The sequence below is a fragment of the Neofelis nebulosa genome, chromosome 14 (assembly GCF_028018385.1).
Source record: "Neofelis nebulosa isolate mNeoNeb1 chromosome 14, mNeoNeb1.pri, whole genome shotgun sequence".
NCBI lineage: Eukaryota > Metazoa > Chordata > Mammalia > Carnivora > Felidae > Neofelis > Neofelis nebulosa.
Genome location: NC_080795.1, coordinates 4,737,857 through 4,754,843, shown reverse-complemented (window position 1 = coordinate 4,754,843; position 16,987 = coordinate 4,737,857). Strand labels below are relative to the sequence as shown.

At 43.2% G+C, this 16,987-nt stretch overlaps 1 long non-coding RNA gene across 1 annotated transcript; it reads left to right on the top strand.

Annotated features, from left to right (window-relative positions):
* Positions 1-5,124: 5,124 nt before the first annotated feature.
* Positions 5,125-5,844, top strand: LOC131494776 (uncharacterized). Its single transcript, XR_009253592.1, has 2 exons — positions 5,125-5,219; positions 5,698-5,844. It is a non-coding gene; the product is annotated as an uncharacterized LOC131494776 (long non-coding RNA).
* The last annotated feature ends 11,143 nt before the right edge of the window (positions 5,845-16,987 follow it).

The window sequence follows — 16,987 nt, the reverse complement described above, 5'->3', positions numbered from 1 at the left end:
TAATTGGAAGGAGTGAAAGGGAACAACCTTTTCTACATGAGTCAATATCATGTGAAACCACATCCAAGAAGTACCTCAAATGACCTCACCCTTTTCCGGTACATCTCACTTCAAAGGAGTCCCTGAACAAGATCATGGCCTTGGCAGTGAGGAAGCGAACCCAAGGTCCACTTAGGAGGCCCAAATCGTAAAACCAGGGGTCAGATGAGAAAGGCCACTAATTTCTCATGTCAAAGTCCCTTCCCTTTTTCAGATGTTAGAGTCAACCCAGTTAAAGAAAACTTTTCAGGAAAACAAAATAAAAATTGGAACATATGAAAGATATGTATGTCATAATATACACATATTACATAATATATATAATACTTTTCTGTACCTTATCCACCGAAATCACTCCACAGAGATGGTAAGGAAACAGATATTTAAAAGAATTTTATTAATGTTTATTTATCTTTGAGAGAGATAGAGTGTGAGCAGGGGAGGGGCAGAGAGAGAGGGAGACAAAATCTGAAGCAGGCTCCAGGCCCTGAGCTGTCAGCACGGAGCCCAACGGTGGGTGTCAAACCCATGAAGCGCGATATCGTGACTTGAGCCAAAGTCAGACACTCAACCGACTGAGCCACCCAGGTGCCCCAAGGAAACAGATATTTTAAACAAATACATTGTAATGGTTAAGGATCTAAAAGAAGGTGATGACAGAAAAAGGGTTATTTCATATTTGCCCATTATTATAAAAAATAAGTTACATCTCTAGCTATTGTATGTCTGTATCTCTTTCCTTCTGTCAGCGTATTAAAAGGACAAAAACAATTGTAAAAGGTTCACCTTAATAATTTCAAGGATTTATAACCTTAACATTCTGATTGTTGTAAGAAACTACATTTTAAGCACATTGGTCATAGGAAATTTTGTTTGTTTAAACTTATAAACAATCTTTTTCACAGGAGCTTGATTTTAATTAACTTCCTTGTCATAACGAACTATAAAGGCCTCAAAGATTTTAAGTAGGCTATTAATTATATGTGGAACAGAGCATTTTCTTAAGAGTTAGAAACATCTAAAAGTATTCATTCTGCCTCGTAAAGTTACTACTCAAGTAAAACACGTAAATGCTTTAACAAGTTAACTTTAATATACAGTGGGAAAAAAATCTAATCTTTCACAAACTAAAAGAACAAAACATAAAGTGCACGAGCTCGATAATCCAAACCTAAATTCTTCATTCAACCCGCTCTTCCTTCCTATCAAGTGTTACGATGCTTTGTGGGCAGCTCGGGATTTCAGCCGGTTGTGTAGGAAATGACAGGAGAAAAGTGGGTCCTGACCAGGCCTGGGAGCCCTGTATCCCTGCAGCCGGGGATGGAGTTTGAAAGGGGGGTGGCCAAGCCACACAGAAGGGACACGCAGGTGATGCTGCCGGTGGCAGGAAATCGTTACTGCCCACGCAGCACAGGAGGCAGGGCCTGAGGCTGCCGGATTGCAGCTCCTCTAAGGGCCCTGCCTCCAAATATAGTCGCATTCTGAGTACGGGGGGCTAGGACTCCAACGTGAATGGGAGGGAACACGGGTCAGCCCAGAACACCCAGGGCAGTTTTATCCTCAGCATATGCCACACCGTCGGTCTTCACCCTGTACTCAAGACGGAACTCCGTAAGGTAGGCTTGTCTCCTGTCACGTGCAAATGACAGCTATCAACCCAGCATCGAATAAGACACTGACATCTGGGTGCCTTTCGGACGGTCTCCTTGAACTTCAATGGGATTCCTAGATCTGAAAAGCCCCGAATGAAATAATAAAACCCAATTCCTGAAACTGCCCGGTCCAAGACAGGACCCTGATGCCACTGCCACACAGGTTGTGTTCCAGGCAGGGATTCACGCAGACTGTTCTGCAAACGCCCCCATCCCGCACCCCCAGGGGTGCCAGGCCGCCCCGCCTGCCTGCCGCCCCCCACCCCGAGCTGGCCCCTTCCCTACACTGATTCTAACCAGTCTGTGGCCCCCGTCCTCAACTGCCCTCCCACATAGAACAGCATCTGCTCTGAACAGGGGTGAAGGGAAGGAAGACAAAGAAAGGAAACACCGTCTCTGACAAGGTGGGCTTAGGGAACCCTGGGGTGCGCTGTTCCAGCTGAGCCCCCCCCCCCCCCCATCGCTGAGGCTGAGCGGTAAGGCCGCCTCAGGAGACAGGAGTGGAAGGGACACCAGCCTTGGCATCATCAGACCTGAGTTCAAAACGCGCGTGGCCGCCTCCCGGCTGTACCGTGCAGGCGTCGTAGCACACATTTATAACCACAGGTTTATCATCAAGAGCTGCGCTCTTCGATCCAGTGGCCACGAACCACACGGGTGGTTACTGAGCGCTTGAAACGTGGTTGGTCCACAGGGAAAGAAGCCCTGACTGTAAATACAGCCCGGATTTCACAGTCGGTACAAAAAAGAAGAATGTGAACTAGCACGTGAATAATCGTATGAAGACTGCCATCGAAATTATAATATTTCTGAGATGCCAGTTCAAATATATTATTCAAGTAAATTTCACCTATGTCTGTGGCTTTTTAAAAATGGGACTAGACCATTTTAAATCACCTATCTGACTTGTGTTCGGTTTGTACTGGAGAGCACTGATCTATAACACGACTTTGATGGCCATCTGTCCTGGTCTGACCAGAAGAGTCTTAAATCATGCCTAGTGTCCTTATGGAATGATCCAGTTTGGCACTTTTCCTGGATTTTTTTTTTTTTAACAAAGTAGTACTAATAGTTGCGTGAAAATAAGCTGGAATGAGTTTGCAGATCGGCATGCTAAATACCTACATACCTATATCACCTATTTCTTTTCCTGACCCTTTCCAGAAGCAATTTTACTTACACCTCCCTTTCAAGGACACATGCAGGCACTTACGGATTAAACAAAATGCACTCAGAAACAGGCATATTTGCAAATACTTGCGCATTTTGACAGCTGCGGCTTCTCCTTATGTCGGTCTCTTTATATTGGAATGACACCACAGCTGGTGTGGGCACACTGTGAATTATGTCTGCATCATAACCAAAGTCAAGGGCTTCTCTGCTCCCCAGCTTTCTTAACTTCGTAAGACCAACATTGCTTCCATGCCTCTGCACTCACCCAGAATGTTTTGTAGTATCATCCCCAAACTGGTATCTTCCACGTGGCAGAATTCACTCTGCCATTGCTAAGTGCTTCAACATCCATAGAGACTTTTTGACATTAAAACTATTACGGTCCATAGGGAGAAGTCAATGGAAAGTACCCATAATTCCGACTTTATTAACTCCAAATGGAACTTTGAAAAAGACCGAAGGCAATTTTATTTTTAACAGCTTTAAATAATAACTATATTGAAAAAAATATTTTCAGAAAATACCAGCTCCATGGTATTTTAAAAAAAGATAGGTCTTAAAAGTTGATTCAAGTATTTGAATATAAAGTATTACAGTATTTGAATATTTAAATCTATAGCAAGAAAAAGGACTCTGCCATTTGAATGATCGGATAATCAATATAAAGTTGTTTAAAATTTTTTCTTCAGTATACACAAATATATGCTATTTTTCTTTTTCAGAAGGAGATTTTTGAATGCAATTAGTTTGCAGATCTGCCCCTATAATAAACCAATGTGTTGGTTAATAAATTGATATTTTAAACTTTTTTTTTTAATTTAGGGACTCCTTTTTATTCTCAAAAGTGTCCCACGATAGGTAGGTGGTCTACCATTTGGTCAAGAGACAAGCCCAGAAACAACCATAACCCCCACCCTCCAGGGTTGTAGCCGAGGTCTGTGGGCTTCTGTGTGAAATGGTGTGCACATACATCCTTCCAGATGCATCAGTCCTACCTGTGACTATGATACTTCCACAATACCCCCGTTTCCCTCCTTTCCTTTTGCCTCATCTTCAAAAGCACTGACAATCAATGGTGTTATTATTACACTTTACTAGTACGTTAAAAAATACCCTTTAGCTAAGAACTGAATCATTAGCATATAAAACTTCTCACCCAATTTGCCTGTTCTGAATAGCTCTCTTTTCGGAGACTTTATGGTATAGTATGAGACCAAAGAAAGTGTCTTTTTCTTCAAAGTGACTACATGATCTCAATTCAGAATTTTTATTACCTAACAACTGTACCTTCCAAGTCAAGAGAATACTAATTAAATCAAGGCCCTAGTGGTGTAATCTTTAATCATAACCTAACTCACCAATATATGTTTTAGCGTTAAACAAAATACAAAGATTAATTTATTATGCTGTAATTATGTTAATTATGCTAATTTACTACCTTAATTATTAAGACACCACCATACCTAAGATGCCTTAAAAGTGAGTATGTAAATGAAAAAGATGATGACATTCCATTCAGAAGGTTGAAATCAATTGTCTTTTATCGTTTGGGGTTAGATTTACATTTTCTAACACGTGGTCTTCCCAAATTTTTGATTTCGATACTATTATTCAAAATAGAAGATAAAGGCTAATGAATCAGTCAGAAATCTACCCTGCCTGAAACTCTACAGGACACAGGCTGAATTTAGAGAAAAGAAAAGATCAGGTCCTGCCTGAAACACTAAAGGCCACGGGTGAATTCAGAGAAAAGGAAGGATCAGGTTCTGCTATTTCCTTCGGTCGTACTTCTGAGCCTGTGCCCGGAAGCCTGTGCTTAGGGACACAGCGGCCTTCAAGGACAGCGGCGTCGCGGCCCCTACCGGGCTCGTCCCGACCCACCAGGCACAGAGCGCCCCTGGCAGCTCTATACCAGAGGCAGCCGTGTCTGGAAAAGCCCAGAATTTCTGGACCTTTCTGCGGTTGTATTCTCTCACGAACTGCACTCACTGCAAGCTTGTGAAGATGAGACTCACTGCTGAGGTTAAAACAGAAGTCCCAGTTAAAAACGCAAAGCAACCTGTGATCTGGAAAACCGACGGTTCGAACCTTCGAGAAAAACTGTCACGGCCCCGTGAGCCTTGCTTTCGCGCCTCCCCCTCCGTTTACAACTAGTCAGACATCCACCGGGACTGGAGCGGTCCGTCCATCCGCGCAGGGGGCCGGGGGGGGGGGGGGGGGGAGGCTGGACCTCGGGGAGGCTGCAGAGACAGAGGAATCGGGTGGCAACCGGGGGGGGGGCGGCGGCCGTGGAGCTGGGGTGGCAGCAGAGACGGTGGCACCGGCAGCAGTGGGCAGCAGCGAAGAAGGTGGAGGGTGAGACTGGCGGGAGGCGTCTACAGCTGGAGGGGCTGGCTGCTCTTCCTTAGAGCCCAACTTGCTGAGAGGCCTCCTTGGCTGCGGACTGGGGGAGGGGAGGGGAGGGGAGGGGAGGGGAGGGGAGGGGAGGGGAGGGGAGGGGAGGGGTGGGAGAAAGGCAAGGAGCTCTAGAGGAGCACACTTCCGGCCCGTCTGCCCTGGAGTTAAGCGAAGAGGCCCCGCTAGGTGCCCTGGGATTCCCCTGCCTGTGGATTCCCCCCAAACCTGAGCAACCGGTGGGCACGCCCAACCCCAAGGGCTAGCACGCACCTCCCCCGACTCTGCCACTGGCCCTTTTTTTTTTTTTTTTTTTTTTTTTAGTGTAGGCTCCACGTAGGGGCTTGAGCTCATGACAGGCCCAATCCAGGGGCAAGACCTGAGCTGAGAGCCCACTCTTACCCGACTGAGCCACCCACCCAAGCACCTCTCTTTTTAGGCCGGCTCCCAACTGCAAAGGCCACACAGCTCAAGGAAGAGAAACTAAAACCTTGTGCTCAAGCGCCACCTACTGGAAAACAAAAGAAAGGCTTCTAATTGCCAACCTATTGAACTCCAAATGAATAAAATCTTACCCAAGTGTGAACAGTGTTCAGTATTTCAAGGGCAGCGACAGAAGCCCGTTTCATCGAATGCCAGGAAAAAAATCACAGTAATACGGTATCACAAACAGAAAATGACAGATCTTCAGCAACCAAATAGAGACATGGAGTATTGTGAAGTCACTCATTTTTGACAGCTGTAATGAAGAAATTCAACAAGCTCTGTAAAAAAACTCAGGCAATTCAGTGAACTCAAGAATAAAATTAATGAATGGGAGTGCTTTACCAAGGAGACTGAAATTCTAAAAAAGAACCAAACAAATTCTGGAGCTGAAGAACTCAATAAAGGAGATAAGGAATGCATTGGAAAGCATTGGAAATAGAGCAGATAAGATGGAAGAGAGAATAAGCAATCTGGAAGACAGGAATCTAGAAATGATTCCGGTGTAAGAGACAGAAGATCTTTTAAAAGTAAAGAAATCCTCTGAGAATTACCAGACTCTGTTAGGAGAGTGAACATAAGAATAATGGGCATACATACATGAAGAAGGAGAGGGGAAGAAGGCAGAGAGGTTATTTAAGGACACTTCCCAAACCTGAGGAAGGAACTGCATATCCAAGTCCGTGAAGCTAATAGAATACCTTATTATCTCAATGCAAAACTACCTTCTCTGAGATACGTTACAGTGAAGCTGTCAAAAGTCAATGATAAAGAATTTTAAAGGCAACCAAGGAAAGAAAGTAACTGACAAAAACGAAAACAAAACAAACAAACAAACAAACAAAAAAAACCACTCCCATTAGGCTATCAGCAGATCTTTGGCAGAAACTCTACAGGCCTGGAGAGAGGAGAATGACATATTTAAAGTATTAAAAGATAAAAAACTGTCAGTCAAGAATAATCTAATTTAAAACCTGGGGCGGGGCACCTGGGTGGCTCCGTGGGTTAAGCATCCAACTCTTGATTTTGGCTCGGGTCCTCATCTCATGGTTCAGGAGTTCAAGCCCCACGTTGGCCTCTGTGCTGGCAGTGAAGAGCCTGCTTGGGATTCTCTTTCTCTCTCTCTCTCTCTGCTCTTTCCCCACTTGTGCTCTCTCTCTCTCAAAATAAATAAATAAATAAACTTAAAAAAAATTTAAAGAATACTCCATCCAGTTGAGTTATCCTTCAGATATGATGCACAAAGTCCCAGGCAAAGCTAAGGGAGTTCACCACCATTGGATCTGCCTTACAAGAAATGTTGGAAGGAGCTGTTCAAATTTTAATGAAAAGACAAGAGTACACAAAACTTTGATTAAGGTGATACATAGGCAGTCAGAATTTTAAAACAGTAACTCTGTTTTGGAATTGGGTGTCATTTATAGCATAAAGTTTAAAAGAAAGAAATATTAAAACTATAGCCTCTACAACTTGGTAACAAAATCACATTAATTTAACATTAACAATATAAGAGAGGAATAAAAGGATGGAGGCTTTATAAGTGAATGAAAATAAGTTGCTGTCAGCATAAAATGACTATTTTATTTATAAGATGGTTTATGCCAACCTCATGGTAACCACAAAACAAAAATCTGGAGCAGAGACATGAAACATAAAAAAGAGGGATACTGAGAAAATCACCATGGAAAACCACCAACTCACAAAGGTAGAAACAGAAGAAAAAAGAAACAATGGAGATAACAGAAGAATTGGAAAGCAGTAGTAAGTCCTTACATATCAATAATCACCCTGAATGTAAATGGATTGAACTCACCAGCAAAAAGGCACTGCGTAACTGAATGGATAAAAAAAAGCATGATCCAACCATATGCTGCCTAGGGAGAGTCATTTCAGCTCTAAAGACACACATACGCTCAAAGTGAAGGCGTGGAAAACGATATTCCACGCAAGCAGAAAACAAAAGAAGGCAGGCATAGCCATGCTCCTATCAGGCAAAACAGGCTTCAAGCCAGAAAACATAACAAGAGACAAAGAAGGTCATTACATAATGAGAAAGGGATCAATGGATCAAGAAGTTACAGCAATTATAAATATGTACATTCCCGGCACCTGAGCACTGAAATATAGTAAGCAAATGCTAACAGATCTTAAGGGAGAAAGAGACAACAATACAATAATAGCAGAAGACTTCAATACCGCACTATCAGCAATAGATAGATCATCCAGACAGAAAGTCAACAAGGAAATATTGGACGTGAACCATGCTTTAGAACACATGGACCGAACAGACATATACAGGACATTTCATCCAATAGCAGCAGAACACACATTCTCCTTACATGCATGAACTTTCCCCAGAATAGATAATATGCTAGAACAGAAAACAAATCTCAGCAAATTTAAGAAGATTGAAATCCAATATACAAATGTATCACAGTGACACATTGTACACCTTAAATTTACATGTTTATTTAAAAATGAAAAAAAAAACTGTCTTACCTGCTTTGATCCTAATATAAAAAATAACATCTTTTTTTTTGCTAATTTATTTAAGTACCATAAATTATGCCAAAGGTGGTGTTGAGAGTGAGTTGAATCAATGAACTGATATGAAGTGGTATAAATATATTATGCATTATTATTCATTATCGCATAATATTTTATGACATACAGAGGAAGACTCTATCTTAGATTTGCATCCTGGCTATGCTGCTTACAAATTGCATGATCTGAGGCAATCGGTTTCATCTTTCTGGAATCCTGTATCTATAAATGGTTATGGATTGTGCTTGGTTACATAGAAAGGAAAACCCAAAATGACTAACAAGACAGGCATGCATTTCTATCACATGTATTTCTATAACTCTAGTCATCTGGGACCCTAAAACTTTCTATCTTTCTGCTCTTTCATTCTCAAATTCTGAGCCCAGGGGCTTTTATTTTTAAGATTATTTCATAAACCAGTACAGTGCCTGGAGCTCCAGCCATCACTTTCATAGTCCAGGAGGCAGGAAGAATGAAAAGGAGAGGGTCAGAAGCCCAAACAAATTAGGTTCCTTTAACATACTCCCCAGAATTCCCACACAACACTTCCAGTTACATCTCCGTAAACAAAATGTAGCCTCACGGTTTCATCTAGTTGTAAGAAAGGGTAGGAATTTAAGCCTTTAGCTAGGTACACTGACTGTTCCAAATGTAGTAAGAATTACACTCCTTAGGAAGAAGACGGGCATGGATATTGGGAAGCAACCACCGCTAGCAGTGTATTTATATGTAAAATGGAGTAAATTATGCCTAACCAAATGGTGTGGAATCCAGTTCAGGTTTCCTCTAAGAATCATGGAGGCCTGAGAACCAGGAGCACTGAGGGCAGAAGACCGAAGTTAACAGCAGTCAGGCAGAGACTTCATTCAACCTTTCTCCACCTTTTTACTCTCTTCAAGGCCCTCAGGGTGTTGAAGGATGCCCATCCACAGGGGGAAAACCGTCTGCCTTACTGACTTCACTGATTCAAATGCTAATCTCTTCTAGAAACACCCTCACAGAAACACCCCCAAAGTAATGTTGGAGCAGATACCTGGGCATCCTGCGGCCCAGTTAAAGTGATGCACAAAATTAACCATCATTCCCTGTGAAAGCAGCCCACCCTCCCAAACATGAATCAAGTAAAGTCTTCCTTCACTTCAAGACACATCATAAGCTCACCTAGAGCGGTTTCCATGTGAAGGGAGGCCTATTTTCCTTCAGATCAACTCAGCCAGCCCTCGTTGCCACAAGACCCAAACCCGGTGACATATATCGGCATCTTTGGGAGAAGAACAAAACCTGACTGGAGGAAATCGTTCCTGCACCAAAGTAATTGCAAGATTTTTATGATCTATGTTATCATAAAGCTAAGGGATCTGTATGAGGATGCATTTTCATGATGTCACATCAAGGAGAATATATTTAAAAACCATAAGGAGCGGGGCGCCTGGGTGGCGCAGTTGGTTAAGCGTCCGGCTTCGGCCAGGTCACGATCTCGCGGTCCGTAAGTTCGAGCCCCGCGTCAGGCTCTGGGCTGATGGCTCGGAGCCTGGAGCCTGTTTCCGATTCTGTGTCTCCCTCTCTCTCTGCCCCTCCCCCGTTCATGCTCTGTCTCTCTCTGTCCCAAAAATAAATTAAAAACGTTGAAAAAAAAATTTAAAAACCATAAGGAGCCAAATTTATTGAAATGGGTGCACCTGCCAGAGAGTCTGAATTTAATGTATTACCTCATGCTGTTGCAGATAGCTCTGACAGGTTATTTGGGTTCCTTGTTGTTGCTGTTGCTGTTGTTTTATTTGAGTATCGTTGACACATGATGTTACGTTAGTTTCAGGCATACAACATAGTGATTTCACAACTGTAGCTGTTATGCTCACCACAAGTATAGATACATACAGTCTCAGTGTATTTGGTTGGTTGGGTTGGTTGAACCTTGGACTTAATGGTAGCTTAGAGAAACAAATATATTAAAGTGAATATATCACCCCATGACCTGTATACCCACCCGCCCATGCACTGCATTCCCTTGGAGGAACCAGAAGACCCTGCATCCATTAAAACATTGAGAGACCCATTAGGGAGTGGGTCACCCGCATCTTTGCAAAGCTCAGTGGTGACACTGCTGTCTGTACACCATATACCAAGGAAGGAAATGCCATCACTGAGATGGATTCCCTGATTTGAAGGGTACAGGTAGCGGAGTCCTAGAATGGCGGAGTTCAACTGGCGGTCCATAACTCCCAAAGGCAAAGAGGGTCCACTAACCATAATGGGATAGGGAAGAAGTAGTCACCAAAATGTGTTGACCCACTGGCATCTTTGGCAGTGGCTAATTGACCATGATGTCCCTACAATGAAAGAGGAAAATGGCCTACTGAAATGTTACTTGATCTCTATACCAGGAAGATCTCCAGTTTTGTGGCCAGAATCTGGACTTAAGACCTCAAAATGGAGGGTCATGAACTTTTATCTCGGTTCCATACCTAAGCCATTCACAAACCCAGAGTGCCTTGACTAAAGTGTAGGCAGGCAGGGAGAGTCCGTTGAGAAGGGACCCTGCAGCACCAATACAAGTGTATAAAGGATTCCTTTCTTACACTTCCCCAAAGGTATGTGTGGCCATTTAATGAAGTCACTAGACCCTGGGAAAAAAAGGAAATACCTAGACCTTTGGGGATTATTAGGCTTTGGCTCTGAATTGAACTATTTCCTCAGCACCCAAATTATAGAATTATAGAATTACAGAATTCCAGTGAAAGGAGGGGCCTATAGTGGTGAGATGATGAATGAAGTTTGGGCCCAAGTTTGAATCATGGCAGACCATGGATTCATTAATGGAACTTATGGGTATTTTCCTGTTTTGCTGAATGTGTAATTAGAATGGACATTCTGACTTTGGAAACAAGATCCATTATGAGAGAAAAGACAAAGACGAAGCCCCTAAAACTTCCTCTCCCGACTGGTATACAAACCAATGACAATACACTTGCAGGGTATTTGCAGAAATTGTGCCACCATCAAAGACTTGAAAGATGTAGGGTACATGCGTATATCTAATTTGCCTCTCCTTCCTATGCGGCAGATGAAAGGGTGTTCCAGAATGACTTTGGATTGTCATAAACATAATCACATGATGCTGTAATGTAGCTGCTCTTCCTCATTGCTATCTTTATTAAAGCAAAGAACACAGCCCTGGATATGAAGTATTGATTTGCCAAAGGCTCCTTTGTCTCTACTAGTTAATAGGGACCACCAGAAGTGGTTTGCATTTTTCCCAGTAGGACCAAGAGAACAGCTTTGCAGTCATACCTCTGGGGCTCATCAACTCTTTTGCTGTCTCCCATAACATGGTTCTCAGAGACTGTGATCATCTTGATATTCCACAAAATATCACACCGGGCCACTACACTGATGATATTGTGATAATTTACCAAATGAACAGACATAAAAGTTACTCTGGATACCTTATTAAGATACATGTGAACCGGAATATAGCAGGCAAACTCCATGAAAATTTAGGACCCTAACATTTCAGTGATGTTTCTGGCACACAGTGATCTAGAGCATAAAAGAAGAATGACATGTAATGGCATCTTGCGATGGCTGCCACTGAAATAGAGGTATAATGCCTGGTGGGCCTTTTGGATTCTGCATTTTGGTGGGTTGTTTGTAGTAGCATTTGAGTATGTTGCTCTGACCCACTTATCAAGTGAACCAGATGCCTGTCCATTTTAAGTGGGGGAACAGAGCACAAGAAGGTTCTGCAGCAAGTTCAGTCTATGGTGCAAGATGCTCTCCTACTTGGGCCTATGACCAAGAGGTAGAATGATACTTATAGCATTTGTGGATGTTCAGAGCCTTGGGAAAACACAGATAGGGAAAGCATAGCTCAGATCTCTAATGTTTCACAGTAAGTTCAAATCTTCTGCAGATAACTATTTTCTTTTGTAGAAATAGCTTCTGGCATGCTCCTAGGCCTTAATGAAAGCTGAATGTCTAATGATGCTTCATCAAGTCACCATAAGGACATAAGACACCTCTCTGACCCAATAAGCCATGAGATTGGACATAAATAGCTACAATTTATTATCAGGTAGAAAAGGATTTAAGATCTTGCTTGAGCAAATCATAAAGGTACAAGTTATAGGACCAGATAGATAAGACAACCTTCATCAACTCCTGTATCACCTCTTTCCCTTCAAACCATACCTATAAACTCAGGGGGGGTGTTACTGATGACGTGTTGAATGAGAAAGAAAAAAAACTCAGGCCTGGTTTGCAGATACTTGTCCTGAATATGCTGGCCCCAAGTGAAAGTGAATGTTGACATTGACACAATTATGGACCCACTCAGGAGTGGCCCTGCATAAGACTAGTAAAAAGAAATCTTTTCAGTGGAAAATGGCCTTGTGTCTGTGGCATTAACTAATATCATAGATACCATCACCTAGATAGGTGGAACTAATATAATAAGAATGGAGCCTTCGAAAACTCAGTTTTAGTGCCAGTTGGGATAAAAGGACACTTAAAGCATGGGCTTGAAGCTTACAGAACACAGTAAATGCTTTGAATCCATGACCAATAAGTTATGCAGTTTCTCCTACAAAATATATACTGGTTCAACAAAAATGAACTATTAGGCCCTCATCAAAATAAAAAGTTTCTGGGGCGCCTGGGTGGCGCAGTCGGTTAAGCGTCCGACTTCAGCCAGGTCACGATCTCGCGGTCCGTGAGTTCGAGCCCCGCGTCAGGCTCTGGGCTGATGGCTCGGAGCCTGGAGCCTGTTTCCGATTCTGTGTCTCCCTCTCTCTCTGCCCCTCCCCCGTTCATGCTCTGTCTCTCTCTGTCCCAAAAGTAAATTAAAAAAAAAAAAAAAAAAAAAAAAAATTAAAAAAAAAATAATAAAAAAATAAAAATAAAAATAAAAAGTTTCTGCACAGTGAAGGAAACAATCAGCAAAACTAAAAGGCAACCGACAGAATGGGAGAAGATATTTGCAAACGACATATCAGATAAAGGGTTAGTATCCAAAATCTATAAAGAACTTGTCAAACTCGACACCCATAAAAACAAATAATCCAGTGAAGGAATGGGCAAAAGACATGAATAGACACTTCTCCAAAGAAGACATCCAGATGGCCAACTGACACATGAAAAAATGCTCAACATCACTCATCATCAGGGAAATACAAATCAAACCCACAATGAGATACCACCTCACACCTGTCAGTATGGCTAACATTAACAAGTCAGGCAACAACACATGTTGGTGACGATGTGGAGAAAAAGGATCTCTCTTGCACTGCTAGTGGGAATGCAAACTGGTGCAGCCACTCTGGAAAAAACAGTATGGAGGTTCCTGAAAAAATTAAAAATAGAACTACCTACCCCTATGACACAGCAGTTGTACTACCAGGTATCTATCCAAGGGATACAAGTGTGCTGTTTCAAAGGGGCACATGCACCCCAATGTTTATAGCAGCACTACAACAATAGCCAAAGCATGGAAGGAGCCCAAATGTCCATCGATGGATGAATGGATAAAGAAGATGTGGTATGTATAGACAATGGAGTCTTACTCGACAATCAAAAAGAATGAAATCTTGCCATTTGCAACTACGTGGATGGAACTGAGGGTATTATGCTAAGTGAAATTAGTCAGAGAAAGATAAATATCATATGACTTCACTCATATGAGGACTTTAAGAGACAAAACAGATCAACCTAAGGGAAGGGGAGCAAAAATAATATAAAAACAGGGAGGGGGACAAAACAGAAGAGACTCATAAGTATGGAGAACAAACGGAGGGTTACAGGAGGGGTTGTGGGAGGGGGGATGGGCTAAGTGGGGAAGGGGCATTAAGGCATCTACTCCTGAAATCGTCGTGGCACTAGATGCTAACTAACTTGGATGTAAATTAAAAAAATAAATTAAATTTAAAAAACAAAAACGAAAAACAAACAAGCTGGTTCAGGAATCAAGGGTGAAAATGGCAATGGCTCTTCTCACTTAGTTACTTACTAGCTCACTCATAACATGTCCATTGCCCATTCCTGAAACCTCGAGCTCTGCTAGTTTGGAGGTCTTGCTTCCGAGCAGAATTCTTTCACCAGAATGATAATAATTCCACTGCACTGGAAGTTGTGACAACCATTTGGCCATTTGGAACCCTCATGCCACCGAACCAGCAGGCAGAGAAGGGAGTTACTGTCCTGGCTACTTGACCCTGGACACCGGGGACACTGGATTCTCCTTCACGGGGCGGGCAAAGTCTGGAAACCAGGTTTCACCCAGGGCCTCTTGGGACTTCCATGTCCAGTAAGAAGAAATTGCAGGAAAACTCAAGCAACAACCTCAACGCAGAACCACTGACAATTCAGAAAGTTTGGCGATGAAGGTTTGGGTCATCCCACTGGGTAAAAACATCCTAACCTGCTCAGTTCCGGTAAAGGAAAAACACACACTGACTGGTGGAAGAAGAAAGTTACAGGACTGTGGCAGCTGGTGCCTTTCTTACTTGTGTGTACATATTAACTAATTTCTTACCTCCTCTCCTTTCCCTTAATTTGATACAAGGCCTGCTGGTGATGGTTAGCTTGCCAATTTTGTGTTTTGGTAACAGAGTATTCAGATAGATCTGTGATGGAATTGAAAGAATAATTAACAGCAGCTGGAAATGCATAGTATCACTGTTGGGACTTTGTGGATCCCCGCTCTGGGGAAAAAGTGAAAAACTCTTGGTACAAAAAGATAACTGTGGCTCATTAGGAAGATGTATGGAGTTGTTTCGGATGTTGTAAACAAGTTCAAAAATATATGCAAGGTGTATATAAATTGTATCAATGAGTAAATGTACTTTCTCAGCTTCAAGCCCATTCTTCTAAACTCTGTTGGGGGTGGGGGGGGGCAGGGCACCTGGGTGGCTCAGTTGGTTGAGCATCTGACTCGTGATCCCGGCTCATGATCTCATGGTTTGTGAGTTTGAGCCCTGCATCAGGCTCTGTACTGACAGTGTGGAGTCTGTTTGGTATTCTCTCTCTTCCTTTCTCTCTGCCCCTCCCCTTCTCACTTACACGTTCTCTCTCTCAAAATAAATAAATAAACTTAAAAAAATTGTTTTAAATCTGTTGGGACTCTGCAGACCACATTTATATCTTGCCCACTGGCTCCACATTAGGGTCTGCCAATCAGGGCACAGGAGGGTGACCAAAGGTTAAAGGAAGAAGAAGGGACACACTCCTGTCATCGTCACGCAGGCGATGTCCCCTGACTCTGCTTGTAGCAGTTTGTCCCAACAGCAGCAGTCCATTCACAGACCCAAGCTCATCTTGTCCCTTCAGAGATCCCAGCACCGGTCGGCACCTCGTCTTTGGAGATGTGGTTCCAGCCCGCTGGCGCCTTCTATGAGCTCAGAGACACTGGTATGGTCAAGCAGCCTGTCTTCCTCAAGGCCTCCTCAGTTCTTAGGGTCCCATCTACTAGTACGTAAGTTCTCACGATATCACCCATGTCCCTTTGTTCCCCCAGCCCAAGACGCGGTAACTGCTTCTTGATGTGGCTGCCTCTGTGAAAACAGCATCCACCCCTCTGAATTTTCATCTCACTGATACTAGTTAGCAGTCGTTGTGTCAATTCTCTGTTAAAATAACTGGTGTGGTTTCTGTTTCCTGACTGTCCCCTGACTGATCTTGTGGACAAAACGACTTTGGACTTGGGGGAGATGAGAAATCCTGGGTGCACAGTGCACGAGCTATATAACTCGGTAAAGTCATCAGTCCAAGTGTTAGTTCCCTTATGTATAAAAATGAGATCATAGTGTTGCTAAAGCTGTGACAATTGAATGATAAAATTCAAGCGGAACAGGTTTATTCATGAAAACCACAGTGCAGATGTACAGAAACAAAACAACACTTTGATTATAGAAGTTAGCTTAGCTCTAAAACACCGATTTCCATTGATGGTGGAAATAACCTTGCCGGCCGACATGACTGCTTCTGAGTCAATCCCATCACTCTTCCCTTTTCAAGGATTCTTGCCTTCTGTCTTCTTCCGAGGTCTGTCTGGTTGGCTCCCGGACTGTTGTGAAGCTTAGGCAAAATAGGGCACCAGGCCAGCGCATCACATCCTGTCCTCACGGGCTCCTTGGGGGCCTTTCGTCTGCCTTGTTTTCGGTGTTATTCTGTCCTTGGTCCTCGCTGTGGAATTCTGGCTAGTTTGCTCCATCTGGATGACTCTCAGCCAATTGGGCCACCTGTCCCCCCAGTGACCCCAGACACACACATGCCAGCCGACACCCCAATTCAGGACCCTCTCAGTCTCGGCTCTGCTCCCTGGGGTCTCCCATGCTCACCAGGCCTTCTGCAACCTGGCCTGGGGCTCTGGACAGTCAGATGGCTTGAACCCACTGCCTCCTCATCCCCTAACGTCCCAGAGGCGTCTGGGCCTCCCTCCCCAGGTCCTCTTCCTGGACGGATCTCCAGACGCCGTGGCTTTGTAGAAAGCCATGCTCTTTCTAAGAGAAAGGATTTATTTTCACTGCAAACCAAGCTGTATTATTTGAATTTTCTGCCACAAGTGGATTGTTTCCATTTTATTTTTAAAATGGCACAGAGATAATCTGGGCAATAGATCGTGACTCATTTTTGCGTTCTTACAATATTTTCTTCTGAAACTGAGTAAACGCTTGACTGATGTGGAGAGGGGCACACTAAAAACTTTC